The sequence below is a fragment of the Asparagus officinalis genome, chromosome 10 (assembly GCF_001876935.1).
Source record: "Asparagus officinalis chromosome 10, Aspof.V1, whole genome shotgun sequence".
NCBI lineage: Eukaryota > Viridiplantae > Streptophyta > Magnoliopsida > Asparagales > Asparagaceae > Asparagus > Asparagus officinalis.
Window position 1 is genome coordinate 29,620,699 of NC_033803.1, and position 5,262 is coordinate 29,625,960.

The window sequence follows — 5,262 nt, forward strand, 5'->3', positions numbered from 1 at the left end:
CACTCGAAGACAGATACGAGTGAAGACAAGAAAATGAAGGACTTGGAGAGCAAAATCAACGCGTTGATGAATGCTCAAGAAGTGAAGAGGTCCGGCATACCATGTCCATACCCAAGGGAGTGGGAATTAATTCCATATCCGGCAAAGTTCAATTTAATCAACTTTACGCCGTTTGATGGAAATGGTTCCCCTACCCAACACTTAATATATTTTAAGTCTCACTTAGGAATAATCTCCGGGAATGAACCCTTAATGGTGCGGTCATTCGTTGGCACTCTTCGCGGAGCGGGATTCGATTGGTATCGTCGCCTCAAGCCGGGGAGTATCAGCAGTTGGGACGACATGGAGGATATGTTTCTAACGAACTTCTTCGACGACGACACCGAGGTCTCAATCGGCACTCTATTTGATGAGAAGCAGAAGAATGGTGAGACAGTCGAAAACTTCGTGAAGAGATTCCGAAATAAAGCAATGAATTGCAGGGATCCGGTCAGCGAAGATTTCATCCTCAAGACCTGTCATAATAATCTTTCATTGGACATCCTCGAAGCTATGGGAATGGCACCGCCAAAGACCTGGAAGGATCTGAAGGTGCGAGGAGAAAGAGCCGAACGATTCCTTAAAAGGAAGAAGGCGGAAAGGGGCCAAATAGCAAATAACACTCGGGTAAAGGAAAAGCACATGCAAATGCCGTGGACGCGAATCAGACGTTCGAGGTGCAAGCACAGCCGCAGCAGCAGCAGCAAAAGGCGCCTCAACAATCAAGGTGGCAACAGCAGACCCAGAAGCCAAAAACCTCGGAGCCGAAGTTCCCAAAGGTCTATTCGTTCAAAGAGGATGAAGTTCCCGGTATCTTCAAGTACCTCATTGAGAATAACAAGATCAAATTGCCTCCGGTCCAGGATCAGGAAGATGCTAAAAGAATTAGCGATCCAAAATACTGCGCATTCCATGGAGCGGTGCACCATCCTACCAAGGCGTGCTATGCCCTTAAAGATAAGATCCAGGCTCTAATCGACGTCGGGGTCATTACCATGAAGCAGCCAAAGGAGAAGAAAGTGGATGCGAACGCAGTATCGATTAGTTTCGGTTCTGTTCCCTTGAACTGGTTCCAACATGAGCCGGTAATAAATGCAGCAGTGAAGACTGTAAACGATGATCCTCACAAGCAACGCCAGAAAGGACTTGTGCCACACACAGCCCCGAATGGTGATATTCTTTGGGTTCACCCAGATTTGATTAGAGATGAACAATGGACTGGATCCTCGTCCAAGAAGAAGTCAAAAGGAAAAGGTAAGTCTTGTTATGGAGCTTCTGCTGTTCCAGGGGAAGATGACGAAGCAATGCCTGCTTTCTCATTTTTCGACAATGAACATGGAATGAGTATGGTCGACTGGATGGGGTGGAGATTATTACAACTACCCCCGCACCTGCTGAGAGGACCCAACAGGATCCCCTGCACCAAGATGTTCAAAACCCGAGGCAGTCTCGATTCAATCAGCAGATTGGAAGAGATAAACTGGGAGATCCAAATATTTCATATCACTTTGATGTTATGACCCAATTGGCTAACATCCCAGTAAAAGTGACTCTACACGAGTTATCACGTCTCTCTAAAAACACTAGGGATGCGTTCAACATTACTCCTGACCAGCTCACTCAAATAGTTCAAGAAGCATTAATCAAGCAGAAAGAAGAATTTGAGGGTAAGATGGAATTGGCTATGCGACAAATAAGAGAGTTGCAAGCTGAAAGGTGTAAATTTCCTAAATCGGATCATCAAGCTGGGTCTAGCTGTTGCGTTACCCCAATCACGCCTATTCCAGATAGGACAGATAATAATGGTTCGAATTTGAATATGGTTATCAAGACTGATTCACCCCTCGATAACATTGGGGGTGGTACGACTAGATCCTTCAATAACACTGGGGGTGGCCCAATTCCTACTTCTCGACATCATTTAAAGAAAAATGAAAGTGAAGGCGAGAAGCAGAAAGAAGTTGAGTCTGTCACCACCTCGACTAGACGCTATCCTAAAAGAAAGAGGGTCGAGGAAAGCCAATCAGAGTTCGTACCCAGGTTCGCTGCTGATCAAACGTCACAACGACAGCCGTGGGAGCGATCGCCACAACAGTCACTTCAGATGCAACGATACTCTTTCAAGGATGATGAGGTTCCAGCCATCCTCAAGTACCTCCTAAAAAACGACAAAATCAAGCTCTCACCTATTAAAAGCCAGGAGGAAGCCAGCGAGAGTTCAGACCCAAAATATTGTGAATACCACAGGAGGATCCGTCATCCCACCAAGACTTGTATCACTCTCAAGAATACAATACAGACCTTAGTTGAAGCCGGCGTCTCAATGGCAGAACAAACCGAATGAGAATGACCACCACACTACGAAAAGTATACGAGTATAAACTGCTTCTTTCAAAGCTCCAACGGGTATATGAGTGTAAACTGTTTCCTTTGTATCTAACAGGAAGTTCCTGGAGAACATCATACGTGATATTCTTAAGGATAACCCGATATCAATAAAAAGAGGTTGGAAATAAAATATTGCTTATTGAATCAGTCTCTTGAAGTTTTTAATGATTCTCAATAAATTTGAACCCAAATGGGAGGGACCATTCGTAATAGAGACAGTCTATTCGAGTGGCGCATATCGCTTAGTCACCAAGGACGGCGACCGGCTTATGATGCCGATAAATGACAAGTTCCTGAAAAAATACTATCCTTAGTATCTCCAGGATAACCAATGTATCAGGAAGTTTCCAGAAGAACATCATATGAGGTATTCTTAGGGATAACCCAATCATTGTAGAAGTGATGAATAAGAAATTCTTGCTCGAATTCAGAACGTTGGAACGTTTCTTCTTATTATCAAAATTCTCTAACTCTTATGAGTTATTTTTGTGAGATGAGATCCAATCCTCTGATAGGTTAATCTTTCCTCACCAAACCATCCGCTGATCAAATTAAACGACAGTGGATCCACCAACATTTCCATCTGCCCGTCGTTGGAATTTCTCAGACTTAACGTGCTAGGTCCTAATCACCTAGCATTAAAGTCTCCCTTTGAGTGATAATACGAGTTGGCACTTTCTTTGCTACCTGTATTCCACTTTCTTTGCTTTCAGGTCAAACCTATAAAAGTTAGGGCCAAAGCCAAATTCCTCTCTCGATTCCTGATAAACGAAAGACTTCCATCTTTTCCCTTTTTCCACCAAACCTATAAAAGTTAGGGTCGAAATTGGGCTTTCTCCTCAATGAATGAGGGATTCTTTTGATTCAAATGACCAATCCTATAAAAGTTAGGGTCGTACGAACCTTTCCGATTCTCGGAGTGGAGATCCCACTCTTAGTTTCATCCTTTCGGATTCTGGGGGTGGAAATCCCACCTTGAGTTTCCTTTCCGATTGTAGATAGAATATAAAATTCTTCCTCTTCAGTCCCGGAAGATAGAATATAAAATTCTTCCTCTCCCGCTTCCCAGTCCGTCTTTGTTCTAATAAAAGACTCAATTCCCAATTTCCAATCCGGGCACTTTGTGCACGGGGAATTTTATCTCAACTCCTAAATAGAGATAAGTCTACGCCTAACACGCGTCGCCGGTTTAGTCTTTCACCGATTGAAAAAGACACCAAGGTCTAAACTTGGGGAATTTTATCCCGAAGCCTAAGTAGGGACGAGTCAACACCTAACACGTGTTGCCGGGTAGCCTTTTCCCGTAACAAAGGCGAAGCCTATGTATTCGGCGTCATAGCACAAAGTCTTAGAGAATTCACTCTCTTAGCACAACGTTACATGCGAAACGGATTTAGACAATCTGCATGCTAGCCCGATTCAAACGGTAATCGGTAAAGGCACATCAAATCCGTTGAAGGCTGGGGGTTTGCCAAAAATCCCAAAGTCTATGTCTAACACACATTGCCGGTTTAGTCTTTCGCCGATTGAAAAAGACACCATCACACGCGCGGGGAATTTTATCCCGAAGCCTAAGCAGGGATAAGTCAACGCCTAACACGCGTTGCCGGTTTAGTCTTTTACCGATTGAAGAAGACACCAGAATCCGAGTCTGGGGATTTTTATCCTGAATCCTAAGTAAGGATAAGTCAGCGCCTAACACGCGTTGCCGGGTAGTCTATTCCCGTGAGAAAGACGAAGTCTACGTATTCAATGTCGTAGCACTAAAAGAGTTAACTCTTTAAGCACAACGTTATGTGCAGAACGGATCTAAACAATCTGCATGCTGGCCCGACTCAAACGGTAGTCGGTAAAGGCTCATCAAACCCGTTGATGGCTGAGAATTTGCCAAAAATTCTATAAGTGCGAGTCATTGATGCATCAGCTCTGTTGGTTGGTCTCGTGACTCGATTATCTAACAACATTAAAATAAGATCCACAAATGCAGATGAATCAGCTTTAACAGTTGGTCCTGCAACCCTGAAACTTGGGACCGCCGTGCTCCAATACCTTAAGAGCTTAAACTGTGTATACTCCAGTAAACGTACGAGTATAAACTGTGTCAACGTTCGACATTCGAAACCTTAGGGTCAACGCCGGTCAACGCGTAACCCTAGGTCAACGCCGGTCAACGCGTTGCGATAAAAAGTCAACATTCGACGTTCGAAACCCTAGGGTTAACGCCGGTCAATGCGTAACCCTAGGTCAACGCCAGTCAATGCGTTGCGACCAAAAAGTCAATGTTCGACGTTCGAAACCCTAGGGTCAACGCCGGTCAACGCATAACCCTAGGTCAACGCCAGTCAACGCGTTGCGACCAAAAAGTCAACGTTCGACGTTCGAAACCCTAGGGTTAACGTCGGTCAAATCGTAACCCTAGGTCAACGCCAGTCAACGCGTTGCGACCAAAAAGTTAACGTTCGATGTTCGAAACCCTAGGGTCAACGCCGGTCAATGCGTAACCCTAGATCAACGCCAGTCAACGCGTTGTGACCAAAAGTCAACATACGATAATCTGAAACCTTAAGTCAGCACAATATGACAGAGATAGTCAATTCAAAGTCAACTCAATGACACGAGCCAAACTCAATTCATCAGCTGTAGACTCGAGACTCCGACGACGGCCAAGCGATAAACGCAGCGCCGGAAGAACTTCGGCTATTCATCAAAGCATTGAATAGACCGAAAATCGAAGGAGCCAAGAGTTGAAACTAATTACAGGTCCTTTACGCCGACTGAAGGCTAGGCCAAATCACATCCAAAGTATTCCAGCCTCTTCTACAAAAGAAACGAGTC